Here is a 21,431-nt window from a genome sequence, read left to right on the forward strand (position 1 = left end):
AAGTTGACAATCCAAAAATTGATTATTACATTTTTTTATTTTATTTAAATTATTTTGAATTTTAGTATGAAAACTCTAAAACTTTTTGAGGTGCATGCAGAATTATAAAAAAAAATGTTGATTTTTTTGTTATGAAAGATGAGGTATTAACAAAGATAATTGTTAGATGTATGTTGTATGTTGATATAATATTGATAATTGATTATTAAATCTATTATGCCACTAACATAAATTTTTTACGTTTACTTTGCTCTTTAAATTTCTGTTATAAAATTTATAATTTTTAACATATATCTAATAGCTGACTAATGGTTGTTTTTTAATTTTGTATAATTATCACTTTTATCTTACTATCTTTAAAAATCTTATTTTAAAAAATATACAAAGCTTTGTTTTTATACAAGTACATAGGTATATAGGGCATTGTGAAAGGGGTCCACCTAATTATATCCATTTAAAAAAAATTTTTTTAATCTGAAAAAATTATCAAAAATACTTCAATACATGTAGAATATCGTACCATAAAGCAAATTTTGGGATCGCAATGGGATCCTCTCGAAAATATTTTTTCCTAATATTTTTTTCCAATACGAAATTATAATTTCAGCCAAAAGCTAGATAATATCAATGTTTATTGGTCAGTTATTTACTGCGTAAATAATATATTTTTAACAAATAACTATAAAATAAATAATGGTTGTGAAGTCTTTTCATTTTATTGCGAAATAAATAAGTCTAAAGAATATAAAACGCAAAGACTTTACAACTATTTTTTATTTTATAGTTATTTGTTAAAAATGTATTATTTACGTAGTATTAAATAATTGATCAATAAAAATTGATATTATCTAGCTTTTGGTTGAAATTATAATTTTGTATTAGAAAAAATATTTGTTTTTGAAAGGATCCCATTGCAATTCCAAAATTTGCTTTATAGTATGATGTTCTACATGTATTGAAGTATTTTTGAAAATTTTTTCAAGTTTTTAAAAATAAATACAATTGTTTATTCTTTTATTTAAAACTAAAAATTATTTTTTTAAATATTAAGCTATTAAATTTTTTTCACTAAAATTATCGTTTTTATATGAAAGTATGAAAAAAATCCTAAAAAAATCATGTCTATAAAAATGTTTTGATTTTAGCTACAAATGTTAAAAAAAAGAAAAATTTCTTTTTCATTTAAACAATAGTTTTCAATATCTTTGACGCAAGGCATATAATATTTATTTTTTTTATCATCAACCTTATACATTATGTCCACTAACATGTTTTCATTATCATTTAAAAAATCCCAAACAATTTATTCTTAGATGGATCCCTTTCACGTGGTATGCCCCATATATATTTTTCTCAAAATTGCCATTTAGCTCCTTTCTACTGTTTCGCGGTTCAACTGTGCGGTCACGGACCATAAATGTGACCACATCAAATCACGACGTACGCTGGCCATTCGTTCGAGTTTCACCTGGAGACTGCCGGTTACTGCAGGTGCAAAGAGACCACGTTTCCCTATTTGTTAGTGAATGTTCGCTTATGTTTACCACTCGGCTGGCCATGTATTTGCGTATTACATCGGCCACGATAAAGAGAGAGAGAGAGAGAGAGAGAGAGAGAGAGAGAGCCGAGGGCGAAACGTCGTTTGATTCAGCAGTGCGGGACTGCTCAGTTTTAGGGTCGTGTAATGTCGGGGTGAATCTCGATGATACGAGGATATGAGGAACGGGGTTAGGAGGGAGACTGCACACTTAACTCTGATTGCAAGTACGTATTATGGACTCTCGGGTTTTCGGGAAAGGGGAAGGGGACTACAAGTTTGGAAATGCATGCCGTGCATCTAGTAGTGTGCTCTTGCTGTCCAGGGGATGCGGTAGTAGGGCGACCTTCGTCGCATCTCGATGATGACGATGACGATGGCGTTCACGTACGCGTGTAGTCACGGGAATATGCACGTGCCTGTCGGTCTGTGTACATATTGGCACGTTCTCTCTCTCATATGCCCTCTTCCCGAGCCCCAAAGAACGCGTCCCCATCCTCGTTTGCGGTACGATGGACCGTTCACGTTATGGTCGTGGGGAGTATATTACGAGTCGCTTCATCGCCGCGCACGTGAATGATCGAGGGACGATGGTCGAGATTTCCGGCGAGTTTAACGGATTCGATATCAGCCTTAATGTACTGAGTGTCCCTGTCATTATCGTAGAGATGTTCCGATAACGGACACTTTAACGGTCTCAGATTCCCTAATTGGCGTAATTGTTCCTTCCTCTGGCTTAATCCTTTCAAAGTTCCTTGCAGGACGATGTAATGTAACCCAAGTTTTAATTTTTTTGGAATATAAGCATTAATTGAATTCATTAAAATTATTTCAATATTTACAGTGTACGCCGTAAATTAAAGAAAAAAATTCAACTTGTATAAAATAATTGGTTCTTTGTGACTATTATATAATATTTTTAATGAAATCTGATTTCATTGCGCCCTTATTAAATTAATTTGACGCAGCTTATTTATGAATAAGCATTTTCAAGTTGACGATGACAAGTTTTTCTGAAACACTTTACTTTCGAAACAATATTATTTATCGTACCGCGTTATTGTCAGTCATCGAATATACTAAATAATAATTTAATCTCTTTCGCCCAATTCGCGAAATCGTCCGCTTTACCTCGGAAACTCTATCGTTTAACATGAACTTTCCTTAATGAATTAAACCGCTCTCGACTTAAGGATGAGCTTAACTAAATCCGGGATTGCGTCCTTAGCCAAGTTTTCCCAAAGTTTCGCTATTCGCGTCGCGTGACTTTGTTTATACATTAGTGGAATTCGCACATTTTCAGTTTGAGATCTTATTCGATAATTGTGGCACACATTTAAACGAAAGTAAACCGTAAAATGATCCTTAATATAACACCTTTCGCAATTAATATGCACGTCTAGTGCCAGTTCAGAGAACTTTAAAAACAAGTTGCTTGTCAAAATAAGATCAAAATAGTAAACAATAAATATATATAAATTAATTTCTGAACGTAATTGTCGAGAAAAGTTGTTACATGCCAAATGTATAAAAATAAATTTGTCATACGCGTAGAATAGTAGGGTCGCTGCACCAGTCGCTGAACAGTCGCCAATAAATGACTGTTTAGAAAAACTATTAAAATAATAAGACTTTAAAATAATAAATTGCAAAAGTAATTGATATTGTTGAAATCTAATTTTTATGTAGATTTTATTAAAAGTAATTTTTTATTTGAAAATGTAATTGTATTAAATTATTTTGTGTTTGTTCATTGACTGGTTCAATTTCTTATTTGTTCATTGACTGGTGCAGTGACCCTATATTGAATTAAAAAAATTTTGAAGTTTTTATTTTACAATTTGAATAGTTATTTGACCAGTCAAGAAAAAAATGACCGCATGACTACATGGATCGCTCAGTTAATTAATGCGACTCGTTCGATTTATTTGGCTTATTCGTTCGTTGATCCGTTTCCTTCCCGTCTCTGTCCAACCGTCTCATTATTCGACTGTCATACATCAAATCCGTATGCATTCGCGCTTGGGAAATTTGCTGGGCGCAAATCACGCGGCCCGTTTTCACGAGATTAAATTCATTTTACGCAAATTACCGGGCGCATTCATTCGTCCGTTCGTTTTCATCGCGCCGCGTCGCGCCGTATATCACCGGCATGCGGCCGCTACCCCCGTCCCCTTTCTCTCTCTCGACAAGGGATGCACATTCAGTGCCGTACTGTCGCTTATCGTCGAGCAGCAATAACAATTATACAACGTGGACCGCTGGATAAATTTTTATAACCCGGCGCGAGGAGATTAATGTCACTTTTAGTGGAACAAAAATGAAAATGTTGCATATTCTTGAAATTAAAATGCCGTACCGTTGTTCGTTGGTGCACATGATTATGCAGCTATATTGCATGCATATATATAGTTTACAATTATGTAGCGTAGACTTCAAATAGATCTTCTGAATGCGGAATAATAAGAAGGAATAATTTCATTAAATGTACAGTTATATTTTTTTTGTACTATAATTTTTCTTTCAATGAATTGGAAATTGTTTATTTTTTTTAATTTAATTAACATTTTATATTTAAAATATGTAAAAAAAGAATTTTTCTTTGTTGTCTAAATTAATCTTGAAGTTTTTTGTTTTTATTTTAGTATTAAGCATTTATATTTTGATAATTTTTTTAATAAAAAATTTTATTAAAAATTTATAAAATTTTATTCTATTTCTTTTTATTAGTGAATAATGAAACAAAAAATGGGTCCATTTTACCCCTTTAGAATGAATTTAGGTAGTAAAAAACGTTCATTATTAGGTATTAAAATATCTTTTATATGGAAAGAACAATTTTGCTAAATTTTTATCACATATTTTATTATAATATTTTATCATAAAAAAATAATCTTACGTTATACATACGTACATACAATTGTTGCGTAATAATTTTAACGATATTAATATGTATATAAATAATAATATCCATTTAAAAAATTGCATTTAATTTAATATTAAACAATATGCCGCAACGCCTCTCACAAAATTAACATTTAAGCGCAGGGTGTATTGCCCGCTGTACCACACGGGGCTCGGACACGGATCCCGGACCTATTCGTTTGCTCTTGTCGTGTTTTTGCTGTTCCCGCTTTCCCCTCGCCGCTTCCGCCAGGGGCGTCTACCATCGCTTCGCGATTTTTGGGGGATGAGCCTCGTCGCGGTTTTCCCATCGCACCGTGTCGCTGGGGCGACACCAGCGGCGAGAGAGTGCCTCTTAACGTGGGAACCGCCGCCGATGGAGGTAGCGGTGCGCGCCCTTATAATAGACGCTTGTTTGCTTAATTTGGTGATTTACGCGCCGCGAGTTTGCACAACGGCCGAATTCTCACTGCTCGCATCCCGCTGACTTATTGAAAAGCTGCCGACTCTCGAGGCCCAAGTCCCGCGGGATAGATTAATGACTAGTCTCTACCGCGGAACTCTCTATCGGTGATTTATGCTGTCCGTTTAGGGAAACCCGTGTCACGTGATAAGTCTTTGAATAAATCGCGCTATGTAATTTCCAAATATTCTTCTGCTCGATTGACTTTATTTGAAGTATATTCGCCACCGAGCGCCGGCACTTTCTCGAGAGTTCGTAATCGTTCATAAATCTAAAAAGCGATTTCTACAATCGAATAACCATTATTCTTTTTTTTTTATTTCAGGTATGTGTGATTCAGTAGAGTGCCGCAATTTCTTTGACATTCTAAACGAGAGGAGGCTTTGCGATCTTCGATCCGGTATGTATTGTATTGACCAATTTGTACATCATTTCGAGATTTTTAATTCCACATTTTGATTTATAATTCTTATTGATTTTCATTTGAACATTCGAGTAACCGAATTGTAATCTGTCTAGGAATCGAACATATCCGGTACTTTGGAATCGAGTTTTAATGTCATTACAGTTTCCCTTTATTTTGCATATTCTCCCGCTCTTCTTTTGCACTTTTTTGTAAAGTTTTCTATAAATAAAGGGCAAGGAACGTCGAAAACATTTGATTGTACTTGTGCTCGTGCGGTGAATTTTGCTTTTAGTACCGTGACAAAGCGACATGCCGCAGACGACATCGTCTGCCTAAATGATAGGGCGGGGCGGGTAATGCAGGAGAAAGGGCAATAGCGCCCTTTTATTTTCGTTGTCGGTAGCTAGTATATCGCATTTTGCGCGATGATCGCATCGTGTCGCGCGATCGAGATAGAAGCGGCGGCGATTCTTCTTTCTTTCAACGAGGAGGAGAAGAATCTTTTCTTCTTCTCCTTTTTTCGCGTCGCAATATGAAAAGATGCGAATATGGAATATGAGATAAGCAAGCGTACTTCCTTTGTAAAGAGAGCAGTGAAAGCAAGAATCGTCTATTTGATTTTATCGACAGATATTACTGATGTCCCCTTGAACAGTACGATAGAACAAGCAATTCGGATTTTATGAGATTTGTGTAAATAATGTATACATTAATTTTAGATGGGAATTATTATTATACTGTTGTCATGATTATATTTACGATTTTCACGTTCGTCGAGTTATTTAATGCAAAATATTACCAGGATCGACAGAAATGTTTCTTATTTATATTTATTCATTTGTTTAAATGAAAAGTAATCTCTTACGTCATTTGAACGCAAGAAAGCGATCTTACGTACAGTTGCTATGATAATAAGAACCGATTCTGTTAAAATAAAAAGAACAAAAAAAAAATAAAATAAAATGTCGAACGAAAAATGTGTAATTTACGAGCGTGCAGATAGCGAGATAAAAATTTGCAGATAAAATCGAAGGCGACGTATCAATGTGTCGTTAAGTCTTATCGTGTCGTAGAAAGTTTTGCCATTAATTAAAAGGATTCGTCGTACCAACGCATCGGCGAGCATTTTAATTTCTCATCGAAATGGTCGGAGGGGCGACGAAACTCGAAGAAGGGGGGATAGGTGTTGGCGAATCTAGAAATGAATTTTTGGTGGGTCACGGGAAGATTTCTCATTGCAAAGTGAGAAACGCGAGAGACAGAGGACGGGAGAGAGAAAAATGACGGTGATGGGAAACGCATTTCTTCGACATCGATGTCGAGAAGCGACAGAAGATTCATAGAGGAAAACTGGAGCATATCGCGACGGGTGCACTTATTGTTGCGTCATAGCCAGGGGAATCAGAGTTCTTTCTCTCCCCGCTTCCTTCTTCCTTCCTTCTTTTCTTTTACACGTCTTATCTCTCCTCGACGGCACCTATCCACCCCAGTAGCTGCTCCTTCCTTTCAAGCCTCCAGAACAGGCTGTGCATCTCTCTGGCACAGTTTTTTCTTATTCTTTTTTTATTTTCTAATCTCTTTTTTTTCTCTCTCTTTGCGAGAGAAAAAAGCGAGTACTGCCATCGGTCGTAATCTCCAAAGGCAACCTCGCGACTCGGATCTCATCGAGTCGGATATGTACGCGAGTCTATCACTGCTAATGGTCGAAAGGAGGCGGAGGCAAAGAGAGGGAAGGTTAATGTTGATGACAAGTTGCATATGGGTTACTGTGAGCAAGTACGACCGAAATGTCTTTATTCCAAGTAATTCGTAATGCTTCCCGGTCCTCCTTCTGCTCTTCTTATCTCGATTGTCTTACGCGGAGGACGCGAATTCCGTTTGTTTCGCGACGCGTTTCCGCCGAGAGCTCGCGGTAATTAATAGTAATTAATAGTTGCACTGTGCGCGCATGGAGTTTGTGAAGGTTTTGCCAAGTACTTGAAGCAGCGCAGAGAGGACAATTAGATGCAATCTCTGATTGCAATCTCTAAACTCATGGAAATTTTCATTCGACGAAAGTGAAAAGTGAGAATGTAAGCGTATAAATCATGATAATAGTAATAACAACTTTAATTGAGTGCCCAAGATTATTAAGTTTAAAAAAGTTTATAAAATTTAAAGAAAAATATGACTGTACCACGAATGCAACAGCAATGTTAAGAAACTTTCTAAAACAGAGACAAAATGAGAAATAGAAAGTACTATAAATGCGGGCTTGCTGGATAAGCCATATTTCTCTTCATTAAAGATTCTCTAATCATTTTACAGTGAATCATCTTTTTTTTTCAGCAAAAATTGAACATCAATTTTTTCCATAGTTTTGAATCAGTAGTTTTAAATATTGTTGTAATTAATCGCTAAATTAGATTCTCATGTAAAATAAAATTAATTTTTTCAAAAATCTCTAGATTTTTAATTAGAAAGTTTTAATTACATTTTTGGGAAAGATTTTTAAGAAGATCTCTGCAAACAATTTGATATATTTATTTATGCATGTATAATAGGATATAATGACTCATCTTTCACTTTTTTTACACTATTGCTCGAAACAATATGCCACGAAATGTGAGTACTTTTTTTATTTTTTAATATAACTATTGCATCGTGGAGAAACATATATAGTTGTAAATTTTCTTATGTTTTTTTTTCACTGTGCGCTTCAACAAAAAATTCGCGATAATGATGTGCACAAAGCGAGCACAGGGTCGTCAGACAAAAGATGTAGGTTACCGTAACTAGTATTTCCTAAACGTTTCTCGAGTTCGCTGCTCGCTATTTTCTTTCTTTTTTAAGGTTATTGTGGAAACGTTAATTGTGACCTAGACTTTTTTTCCTCACGAATTTCTCTTTATTTTCGTACTGATTTTTAGCGAAAGGAAAAAATATAAGGCAACATTATAAAAGTAAAAATCTGAAAGTTATTTCTTATTTTGTTTGTTCTTATTTTATTGCTAACTTATTATTTCTTCTCTTTTTGCTCTCTACATTTATTTTTATATAAATATTATTTCTAGATATATTTATTTATGATAAAAACAATTGACGCGACAATTGATAGACACATGAATGTCAAAATTTAGTGTCACTTTTCATAAAACCATGATGCGCTTTTAATAGAGAATTATCGATAAAGAAAAAGAAGAAAAATTTGTATTCGGCCAGAGAACAGTGAATCGTGTTGCTAAAGATTTATGCTTCCGGACATTCGCGTATCCGGGAAGAAAAATATTGCGATCGAAAAAAGCCCTGCTAACTCACGGTCCTTTATCCAGACACGCCCTAGTGGCTTTCCGTGATGGACAACGTACCCGTGTAGGGTTCGCCCAAAAGTTTAAATTCGAGTTTAAATCTCCCTGTGTTCGCCGAGGGATCAAAGGCCGAAAGTGGGATGTAGAGAAGTAGAAAGTTAAAAAAGATCTTACATTGTTTATGAAGTAGTAAGATGGACAGGATTTTAATATTTTATTAAAAAACTTGAGAAAATGAATTTTTTTATTAATTCATTGCTTGCTTCAATTTCAATTTATTTATAGTCTTTTTTTTAATGTAAAAATTCTGTACAAAATATTTTGTCGTTGCATTGATCAAATATGATTAAATATAATTAAAAATGGGAATAAAATATGTTTTATTCCTAAATATTAACCAGTCAATATAATAGATTGAATTAATTTTTATGTACAACTTAATATATTGTTAATTAATTTTATCAGGTTAGATATTATTTTACTATACGAATTCTGATTGGCGTGGATCGACATTTGCTGTTTTCTTATCTTAAAATAAAAAATTCGAGTCCTTTCTTTGTGACTGATGATGGAGGAATCGAGGATAAGTTGCGTGAAAATCTAAAGTCAACTTTAAAGCCGCCATCTGTTTCAACAGATCAGACAAGACCGATGCTCTCAAGATTACGCAAATCCGATATTAGTCTTGGCTAGGTTCAAGAATGAGAGGGATTAAGGCCTTAGAAGGAGGCAGGGAGAAAATAGAGAGCTCGATCATCTACAGAATTATTAAGAGTATTATGAATATGATACAGTGTTTCAAATAATTTATTTAAAAGAAATATTTTTTTTACAATAAGGATATCTTCCTCTACAGCATCCACGTTACTCTCTTTTTAATTTTAGTCTAGTCTTTATTCCTTATAATTGTGCTAACAGCATCAATCTATAACATCGTTATTAACGTGTGACGGCTACTTGAATATTCCATCGAGAAAGTAGAGGGTACATTAATGCAAACGATAGTCTTTCCATTGAAAGATTTTGGAAGAGCGCACTTGTGCCATTTATAATCACATCGTTCATATTTCTTTCAACGTCCGCGAAACGGAGTATTAGCAGTTTCAATAGAGCTTCATTAGGAATTCAAGAAGCGTCGGGTCGAGAATCGGGTCTCAATCAAGCTGTAGTACAGAAGAACTTCTAAGAGACACAAGGGTACTGATAAAGACAATATTTGCCGAAAGTCAACGCACTAATGAAGTACGATCGAACTTGGGATTTGCGTTATAATAAGAGATACGCGAAGAAATGCAGTTATTAGCGAAACTTTGTATCAACTTTCGATCGTCGGCTGCTTAGACCTTCGCTATCATAAAGTCGTTTGTTCGTTCCCTTCCTCTCGACCCCGAATAATTTTGTAATATCGTCCATATGCAATTTCCCATAGGTAACTTTATCGTCTTGTTTGTACGATTCAGTTTGAAGGACAAAAATTTCTCAATCTAAGAAAATTCCGTTTTTAATATCACCGAAGAATACTACACGACTGATGGAGCTTCTCATTTAATTTATAGAATAATTATATAATTTTTATTTATTAATTTATAATAATTTTTCATATAACTAATTAAATAATCTTTAATTGCAAAGAAATAATCACAGGCGACATTCTGTTACATACTTCTAGTTGAAAATATATAATGAGGTGTTTTATCAGAGGAAAAGAGGGTAATATGGTACCCATTTTCATTTTATTGAATAACTTTGTTTATAATTAATATCAAAGTGTTGTTTGACAGATTCTAGACTCAAAGTAATATTTATTATCTAGGACTAGTAATTTATAAAAATCTAATGCACTGCATAATCGGTAGAAAAATAAAAGTATTTGTAATACGACTATCTATAAAAATAATTTTAACAAATTAGTTTAGTTTAAAAGAAACACAGTACCTTATTACAAAATTGTATATTTTTAATTTTCCATTATTTAGAATTTTTTACGTTTAGACACTTTAGAAATACCATTAGAAATTTTATTAGAAATCATTTTATCCCTGTTTAACATTAAACAACAATCATAAAATGATCTTTAACATTTCTAAACACCGCTCTCTAGAATGATAATATCGAATGATAATTCTTCGATTTATCGAAGAAATATTTCAATATAAAAATTTTACTTAAAAGAAAACATTAACAAAATTCCACGTTATTCTAACTTTGTATAACTCGAAATATGTACAGCCGACTAAAATGTTAAATAACAAAAGAACATTTGAATGTATGTACATACAATCGTGTGTTAATACACTCAAGTTTAAGAATAATGAGGAAGTACGTGTAACTAAAATTTAAAAGTGTACCTTGAAAAAGTTTAGAAGTGCTCAAAAGTAAAAATGCTTTATAACAATTGTCAGTTATTATGTACTAGCATATTAGCATCACTAAAAAATGGCGGACTGCTGAACAAATAACTCCATAAGCAATTGTTAGAATTCGTCACCTAATAACGGAGGGTAGCCATATTGCTGATAGCCATAATATCCTCTTCTTCCTTATTACCTTTTTTTTACACTTTATACAAATAATACAATGTGTATTAACATTGTTAGACATTTGGAAATCTAAGATAACACAAAGGTATATTTTTCTATACATATATATAATGTCAATATCGTGCATTTTATGAGACACACACGAGCAGCTCTTGAAAAATTCAGCATGCTTTCGTCGAGAATGGCGTGCTCGGCTTAGAAAGAAGAGATCAAGAAAATCCGTATACAATCGAAGCATAAAATCTGACAAGTACACTGGCCTCGAAAAGTTTTCCAAGCACGACGAATATAAATGAACATAATTTTATACAGACCTTTTTTTATGCAGATCATCTCGCACAATAGAATGACCAATTTTATCTTCAATCATATTCTATAAGAAAATCGGAAAGACCTGTGTGACTCTTTGCGGAGATCGCGGGAAGAATATCCGTAAAAAAAATCAACGTCGCTTCTTCCTTACTTTTACGTGACACCAGACTTTTCGGTGATATTGTATATCGTATGTAGCACACGCACGTACGAAACGGTCGATTCGAGGTCTTTTATCGTCGACATGCGAGTTCGTGAACGGAGTATCGTCGAACAATTTGCCATCCTATCATTTCCGAAATCCCTGTAAAGTGCCTTGGAACGCCATCGCAAAGCCCGCGCCGAATTCTTCTTTCGGCGACATTTCGGAACTTTGGCTCCAGAGAGAGAGAGAGAGAGAAAGAGAGAGAGAGAGACGTCCCAAAAGTTTCTTGGAGTAACGACTCGCTCCGCAAAACTCTACCGATTTTTCCCGTTGCAAAAGTTCGCGTACTATCGGCTACCCGGAATAATAAATTCAGCAACGCGTTGGCAGATCCCACTCTTTTTCTCGTCTTTCCACATCCCTGGCTGGAGTTCAGTTTTAGTTCGAATCCAGCAGTCTTTCGAAATGATCTAAATTGACGCGCGTAAAGGATGCGCATTTGTTTGCCAAAAACGCAATGAATGCAGAAGCTCCGCATTTATATCAAGTACCGTTACGTCCAAAATTATTAGACATTCTCGGAGTAACGAATAAATTTCTCGTTACACACAGTCTGAAAAAGAAAGACTGGTAATAACTACCAAATATATAGTGAAATAGTATCAATTAAATATTTGGTTAATGTAACTAAAAATAATTTTATTTTTCTAAATATTTAGTAACTTACACCAGATTTGATAATATTTATTAAACATTTAGAAACATAAAATTATTTTTAGATATACTGACAAAATATTTAATTGATATTATTTCACTATACATTTGGTAGTTATAATTAGACTTTTTTTTCAATGCATACACTGAGAATTAAAAGAAATTTTGCTGTCTTCCGTAGAGAACATTTTTGAAAATCGATATGTTTTTTAACAAATCGAATACTCACAAGCTTTATTTCTGCAAACTCTCCAATCAATCGATACTTGTTCGATATTCAATAAACATTTGTTTAATTTTTTTGTTTTTATTAAGCATTTTGCAATAAAATGGTGAACTTTTGAGAAAAGAATGAGATTAAATGAAGATTAGGATTTTGCAATGACCAAGTATCGAAAGCCATTCCGAGCTTCGAGTTTACTTCTGTAATTTTCTTCTCCACGAGACGAGTGCTGTAAAGTGTCGACGAGTGTGACATCCATATGGAGCGGAGCACCGCATAATATAAGAAAGATATATGAATTATGTAGCGGTGAGCGTTTTAGACGGTTGCCTCGAGAGAGGTATTAATATAAAATCCCTTAAATATTAATAGACAGGACGAGTCGACGAACGTAAGGTACGAGTACGATTTACGATTTCTTCTTCGGCATAAAATATTTATAGTGAAACAACATTCCGATATTTCTTTTATTTCTCTTCAAAATTCTGTAATTTAATAGAAGAGATTATTATGACATAAACAAAAGATAAATAAAACATACGGGAAAAATTATTAGATCTTATTTGCACTTATCATTTCGCTGACATATTGTTGAAAAAACTGTTAGAAATATTTTAAGCTTATAACGAACCTACACAGAAAGAATAATTTTGTTAAAATACTGATTTGAAAATAATTATATTGAACCATTTAAAAAATTATATCAGACGTTTAACTTGGTTGCTAGAATGTCGAAACTGTTTGCAGCAACATTATCATGTTTGACTGTTCTAATTATTTTGATGGCCCGATATAAAATTATTTTTTGATTTGTTAAAAATTTTTAGTTGCAGTAAATTTTTTCTTTCCGTGTAGGAAAAATATTTAGAAAATGTTCTGCAGTAAAGATTGCTCTCTCTCTCTCTCTCTTTCTCTTTTCTTTGTTTAATTCTCATTCTAATTTATCTCTCATTTGTTGTTATGTTTGTTTCTATTATATTGTATTTGTTATTGTTAGAAATAAGTTCCATTTTTAATATTAGATTTAATTTTCTTATTTTCTTTTATAATTTCGCGCACATATTCTATCTTTATTTTTATTTATTATTTTCTTTTTGTTGTCTTCCTTTTTGTTTCTGTTATTTACATTGCGATATATATTTTATCCATGTATTTATTTCTTGTTTTATATTCTTAGAGGGCAATGCCCTAGAATATCATTAAACGCTCGGTCAATCAGTCAATCAGTCTTTCTCTCTCTCTCAAACGCGTATACAAGCTTAATAGTTTAGATGATAGTTTGAATATTGTAGACACAAAATTGACAAATTTGCAGCTTTGCCTCGAGAGCGCGCCATTTTCACGATTTATTCATTTTTCGAGTACGAACAAATAAAATTTAATAGGCAAACGTGTCGAGGCCGTTTAAATCGATTATCAATCGGGGTGCATTTTGCAACGTTGCAAATGCAAAACATAACATCATAACTGGCCTTTATTCTTTTGTAATTTTTATCCGTGTAATTTGAATGGGGATATACACCGCGAGTTAACACTTTGCCGCCAGCGCGACTAATTTGATTCAACCTCGCAAAATTATTACGAGCGTTCCTCGCTCGCCTTTTCATTCAATTATCGCCATTTTCTTTCGCGCAGCCGAGCTTCGTTCCCCGAATTTGTTCGCGTGGAAAACGAGAAAATGGGGACGGAGAAAGGCGATGTTCAGACCTCGGTTAATAATATCTTCGATAAATTGTCAACCAGATCTCAGGCCTTTGCAGAAATTCGCAATATCTTTGATCTGAACGTGAACAATGAAACAATCCTGTAAGTTACGGTAAGAAAAATTTATTGGCTGCTACGGACTGATCAAAGAACGAAAAAAGAAAATTATAAAAATTAATCTAATACAGGGTGATTCTTAATGGTTTTATCCACTTTTTACCACAGGAGCATCATTTACCGACGGATATGTATTTCTAACATATGAAATATATTAGAAATTACAAATGAGTCGTAAATCTTGCTCCTGTGGTAAAAAGTGGGTACAACTATTAAGAATCAGCCTGTATGTGTTTTTGGATGTAAGTTACTAACATAAATTCAACACTTCCACTTTTGATATTGATTTTCTGGGAACGAGCGAGAGCAATAAATTTGAGATCAGATTAGCAAAATAATTATATCACATATCCATGTTTGTTTTAATCATATCAGATTAATAAAAGTGATTGGGATGTTTTAAATTTTTCTTTTATCAAACAAACTTAATTTTGGCGTAATAAAAAGATATTAAAGGATTTGTATCGAGAGGCTTTTTCATGTTTCCAACGAAACACAAACTAAATCGCGAATTACTCTCTAAACTTTTTGCAGTGGAATTTCATCTAAAAGAGTGGAATTCTACTCTAAAAGTGTGAAAATCCTGCCACTCTTTATCAAGGCTGGCAGGATTTTCATACTTTTAGAGTGAGATTCCACTCCAAAGATTTTAGAGAGTACGTTACTCTGATTTATCAACATTGTATGTAGAGATTTTCTAATTCTTATCGTTTTAACGATTGAAAGGAACGTGTTTGTACGATCATCGTTGAGACGATTAAATGCATCTATCATTAATCGGTATAATTGTCGTCTCCAGTATCCGTGCAATGCACCGACTTGGTCATTGCGATTCGCCGTCGAGCGTCTCTCGCTTGAAAGTCGCAAAATACCATGAAAATAACCGGAGCGGTCGCGTCCAAATAACTCTCGGACCGCGGTTATGGTGTTATGTATCCCGAAACACCCTACGCGTGATAAACCGGCGAACTCTATTTTAGCAGCCTCGGACGTTCAGTACGCGCGAACAGATGTAAAACATACAGTTTCTGCGCGCGGCACGTGGCGCTTGTAATAAAGAAATACGACGATGCATCGCTTGGACGCGCGCATACGTGAATGGGATGTTCCAGACTTTTTATCTTCGATTGGAAGATACTTTGAACAATTTGCCCTTGACCGGAACATTGAGAATCCAATAATCTAATTTTAAACGATAAAGTATAAGCGATAAAGGATTTTACACGGAAAAATTTCTCTTGGAATTTATCCTCAAAATCATGGCAGTCGTGGGACAACGTGGGCTTTGAGGAAATTTATCATATTTTTTAAGTAAAACTTAACCATTTTTCTAAAGATACAGTTAAATTCTTCAAAGTTCATATTGGCTTGAGACTATCATGATTTTGAGAAGATAAATTCTAAGAAAAAATTTTCTTCGTGCAGGACATATCTGTATCTTGGTGTCAAAATTGCCAAATTCGAGTTATATACATTAATGAACTATATATTACATAGTTATTATAGTAAAAATTAAGTTAAAGATGTACGCAATAATTTCCATAGATTTTAACAAGTTTAAAAATACATTTTGAATGTAAACGGAGAATAATTGTTTATCACTTTGCTGTTTTATCAAAATTTAGATAATAAAAAGAGAGAGATTGCTAATTTCAAATTTAGCGTTAAGAACTTATAGAACTTACAGAAGGACATTGACCCTTTTTATAATAATAGTGGCTCTTATTTAGAGTTCATTAATGTACAGCCATTGACAAAATTATTAGGCACCCTATTTATTTAACAATTTTTTCAATTTATAAAGAAATACATGACACTATCTTCATAAATGTTATCATTTATTTCTTAAATAAGCACATAAACTAATGTTTGCTTGGTCCACCATTGTTTTTTATAACTTATTTTTTAGCTTACGCAATTTAGTTATAAAAAATTTAGAAAAAGCAAGGGTGCCTAATAATTTTGTCAATGGCTATATATAACTCCAATTTGGTAACATTGGCCCTTTTAGCACCAAGGTACAGACATAATGATAAATTTACTTTTGATTTAATTTAGAACAGATTCTCATTTGACATTTGTTGCAAGGATGTATACGTCTGATATCAGAGACATAGAATGACGACTTGCCCTCGCATTATCACCAAGACAAAATCGACTACGAATTGATTAAAGGAGAGACCGAGACTTGCGCCTATTTTATTACATCCCGTGCGCTCGCTCGCGCGAATGTTTCACCATGTGCGCGACGTCGATATATATAAACAGATTTATAAATTTCTCGTTTCACACGATTTTCTCCGCAGCTTCTCGACTGCACTCCGAGCTGTCGTAAAGCTGTCGCTTCCGCGCTGGATAATAGCGGTGCGCGCGAAGCAAAGTGTGTTTGACACGCATCGCATTTAACGACCGATCGAAACGCGGGAGAGGCATCGTCGCTCTGAGAAGATAATAGATTTTATCTAGAGAAAGAATAATAGAGGCACCACTCGCCCTCGTCTCGAGGCACGCGAGACTCGAAAGAAATAAATGGAATAGAAATGTAACTCGTAGCAATCGTAAAATTATGTAAAAACTTTTATAGCGGATGTAACAAGTTGCTAATAATTTTCAAACAATAATTAAAATTCGGGTTTCACGATTCTGTCGTGATTTGAGTTGTTCCTTTTCTAAGAAAGAGCTCATTAATAGGAAACACATTTGCGAATGGTAGATTACTTTTGAAGCGGCTCATCACACATTCGAGTGAGTCATTCGTCAACTCGCGTTGAAGAAATGATGTTTAACAAATATGAAATTTTTCTGCCGTGTTTCGCGCGCGAGGAAGGATGAGAGCCAGTTACTTCCGACTCGGTTTCCGTATCGAGATACCGATTCCAGCTTTTACCCGGGTTCTCCCGAAATCGAGGGAACCGTTGAAGAGTAAATGGAACGAGCGAAACGAAACGACGGGCGCAAGTCAGAGAAGAAGGCTCCTGTAGGAGCGAGGAAAAAAAGTAGGAGAGGCAGGAAAAAGATGAAAGAGAGAAGAGGAGAATGAGGTACGCGAGGAAAAGGGCTGAAGAAAGGCGAGCCCCGGGGAAACCGGAAGGGAATTGGCGGGCACGTGTATAAAAGGGAGCTACAGAGATAAAGGGATTAACACGTCGACGAAATGCGGTGAGTCCGACGGTCGATCGTCGTCGAAATCGTATTTGTTCGGGGTCTCCCCGTCCCTCCCTCTTCCCTTTCTCTCGTTACCATTCTCTTGGTTCGCGTTCATACCCGTTCCGAGCTGTCCGCCACTATCGACGGCGGCAGCGGGATCCTCTCGCTATTCGATTCCCGTTGCTCGATGGTGGTTTGAGAGCGCGATCCCGCCACGCCAGACGAGATTAGGCTCGATATTGCCTAACGAGAGTCGAACTCGCCTCTCCCCTTTCCTCCAAGCGTTGGAAATTAGAACGGGCGATGCCGCCGCTGTCGCCGCACCGCGCCCACATATATTAAAGGGTCAGTTTCTTACGCTTTGGGAATCTTTTCTCTGTCCCTGCTGAAACGCATCTTTCTTCAACTAGTTAATTTGATTTTTTTGCTTTAAAATAATTGAAAGATGCGACAGATAAGTAACGATTTTATATTTCGTGATAGTATTTTTTTTTTGTAATACAAGTGAGACTGCAACACTGTGTCTCTTTATAAAAGTATTATTTACATCTAACATTTAATTTTATAATTTAGTAATTAATAATGTCAATACGTAATTAATTAATATTTGTAATTAATGTAAGTGTTACGTAACATTTGTATTCCTTAATTTCAAGTAGAAATAATTATTAATGAATTATAGTCATACGCTTTAATACTTAAGTACAGCGAAATAGCAGCATACATTTATTTGTGTGCAATATATATATATATATATATTAATTTACGTGTCCCATTATATGAACGCTATCAATAATACTATTATGTAATAATAATAATGATATTATTAATATTATTATTAATAATTGTTAATTACATCGCTAATACTATATTAGCATCATTGAAATTCTCAATTGCTACAATACATTAATTAGTAACTAAATTGTAATCGTAACTAGTTCATTCAACGCGAGGTTTACTTCAATAACAAAGCATTTCCTTTTTAACTGCGAACCTCATGTGCGAAACTATCGGTGCAGATTCAGTTGGCTTTTGACTAGCTATGTGAGAGCTGCTTCCAAGTATCGAGATATCGTGCACAATACGTTGTGCAATACTGTTAAACGCGACGCGCGACGATTCAGCGAGAATAGATAGACGAAATCTGTCGAATAAAAGGGTTGGCATGTCAAAAGCCTTTTGGCAGGGATCAGACGACAGGATGCACGCGTTTCGGAGCGGAAAATCGCTTCGTTGGGTTTGTTTTCCGCTCGTAAACGGATATTTTGTTGCGAATTCGTCTGTTCTCTATCGTTCGCGAGGTCCGTGAATTGCTGTCATAAATTCGATTGGGTTATTTCAAATGAGATAATTATTACGGCGCTCTCTATGCAATATCTCTAACTAAAGAATTAAGAAAATTTCTTTTCATATCTACATTAAGTAGTGAGTGATAATATCTACATTAAGTAGTGAGAGAAAAATTGGAAAATAATCTTTTGTTTCTACATGTAAGAGAAGATAAGAATTAAATTTTCAAACAATGGCATAAGCTTTCTCTCAAAATTCTTAAAATACGAATGTTAATTAGAAATTTTTCAATACAAAGTTTGCTAATTAAAAAATACTTGGTATATTTAACTATGTATTTTAATCGTTCTAATGATCAAGTTTGTATATTTATTATTTTTTATCGGATCGTTAATGTGGGAATGTCAGTTTCATAATCTTGTAAACTAAACATATCAAATGTTGCGTTTTACTATTAAATAATGTGTCTCTCTTTTAATAGAAGTTTTTGCAAAATAGTTGCAGAAAAATCTCACGGCATATGTGTAGCATCGTGAAAATTAAATGATTCAAAAGTTCATGTAACACATATCTTCGGAATTGTCAAGTCTGATAACATAAAAGCATTCGTAATTTCACACTTAAAAAACATTATTTATATTAATATAAGAAAAATAAAATGATAGAAGAATATTTAGAACATTTTAATATAAAGCTGAAAATTACTTGAAAATATTCGATTACTTTTATACAATTTGATATTATCGGACAAATTGGTTGAGCATTGATTTTTTCGCATCGTATCAAGTCAGTTTACCTCTTTCTGTCCTTTTTCTCTCCGCTTTCACGGTCGAGAATTTGAGAGAAAAGAGGGAAATCAGAGGGCTCCAGAGCAGTCGCAATGGATACTGGAAGTAGTTCTATCGCGAATATTCTATTGAAGCTTAATTTTTTGCTTCCACCTCGGCGCATCATAGTGGCATCGATGGAGCACGGGTGGAGCACGGAACGAAGGGACGTGGGTCTCGGGCTATTGTTTCCTCCCGCATTTTTGCCACGCATCCGTACTTGTATCCAGCGAGCGACGGTGCCGCATTATCCGAGCGATACGAATCCGCGTCCATTGGTTTTACGTCCGTTTCTCTCCTCCTCTTCTCTCATCTCTATTTGTCCACCGCCTTCTCCTCTCCCCCGCTCCTCTCTCTCTCTCTCTCTCTCTCTCTCTCTCTCTCTGTTCTTTTTCGTTCTTTGCCGTTCGGTGATGGTATAGAGCGGCGCGCGCGACTTTATTAGAATTTTATTGGATTGCCGCGACCACTTTCATTAAACTGGACGTTGCTAATTGAGCCGAGGCTTTAGCCCTGTCGTCTCTCTTTCTCTCTTTTTTTTCCCTCTCCTATCAATCCCCGATACAAATATGACACGTAGATCTCGTCAACGCGATGCACCGATGCGAAATTTGTTTCTCGCATCTATCCCTTTACCCCAACGCCATCGCGTCCCTCTTTTCTCTATTTACTCCTCTCGCACAGTCTCTTGGACTTCCTGTTTTCCGCCACCTTTTCGCCCCTCGACTCTCGTCGCTTCTCCCTTTTTACTTTCCCCGTGTGCTTTCGTTTTTCTTTTTCTTTCACCTTTCTCCTCGCCACTTTTTCCTCCTCCACTTTTTGTTTCTTTTTGTTTTCAACTCCGTTTTCCCCCTTTTCCGCGCTAGCATTTAAAATTTGGGAGAGATGAATACATCGAATACTTGGAGGGGATCTAAATAGACTTTACACAGCTGCGCTATTCTTCCCGATTGCCTTTCCGTATCTCGTTGCAACAATTGATTTCCACGTTTTGTATCTTTTTCTTTCATCCTCCTTTTTCGGTTATAAAGCTCTTCTATTTTTTTCCGCCGTGAATGCTTCTTCTCTATTGCTTCTTACATACTTCTTTCTCGCCACTGTAAAATATTTTCGGGATCTACAATCCTCGAGCGATATCTGCTTGATTTAATTGATTTGTAGCGTGGCTATTTATTGTGCGGAGAGTGCTTCTCCTCGGATACTTCCTTAGTCACAAATTCTATAATATACTTTAGCATCTTTATGTGTCATTAAACAGACATATTTTTGATATAATCCGTATTCAGAGAGATGGAAGGTTTGCACCAACCCGATAATCATTTTACATTATTCTCATTCGCGGACTGAAGTATCGCATGCGGATTGTAACGAGAATGCGCGGAACTGCATTATGTTAAATACGCTATTAAATATTTATCCGCGAACGTGTTTTGGGACGCAATTAATAAATTCATCGCGCTCATTCGGCGTTATTAGCGTTATTACCCACTTCAGTATATTATTACCGGCGCGGACGGTGCTATTTAGCATCATTACTCGTGCTCGATGTACGTAATGGGACTCGAATTCGATTAATTGAGTTGAAGCATGGCGCGGTTTTAAACATGCCGGTCACGTAGCGATGAAGTGCTAACGAAGATAGCGCAAACACGCGCTCAGTTTCTGGATCGTTAAATATTCCAATGCGCTATCTCGGCCCGGGCTTGTTGCGGGGGATGCGTGTATATACTTCTAGCCGGCGCGGTGCCGCGCCGGCGTCTCTCAAAACCAGGGTTGTCCTCTGCTATGATAGGGGAAATCAGCGCCCTCGGCTAA

The 21,431-nt window shown here is 35.2% G+C and overlaps 1 protein-coding gene across 5 annotated transcripts in view; it reads left to right on the forward strand.

The window, feature by feature from the left end:
- LOC105202522 (slo-interacting protein 1) overlaps nucleotides 1-21,431 on the forward strand; it is a 205,665-nt gene that overhangs the window by 49,440 nt on the left and 134,794 nt on the right. For 2 of the 5 annotated variants that reach the window (XM_026135841.2, XM_039451213.1), the window contains exon 2: nucleotides 5,230-5,304. The exons of the other annotated variants lie outside the window; for them this stretch is intronic. The gene's annotated coding sequence lies outside the window, so the exon portion shown is untranslated. The remainder of the gene's footprint in view (nucleotides 1-5,229; nucleotides 5,305-21,431) is intronic. 5 annotated transcript variants of the gene reach the window in all.

This window comes from Solenopsis invicta, chromosome 6 (assembly GCF_016802725.1).
Source record: "Solenopsis invicta isolate M01_SB chromosome 6, UNIL_Sinv_3.0, whole genome shotgun sequence".
Lineage (NCBI taxonomy): Eukaryota > Metazoa > Arthropoda > Insecta > Hymenoptera > Formicidae > Solenopsis > Solenopsis invicta.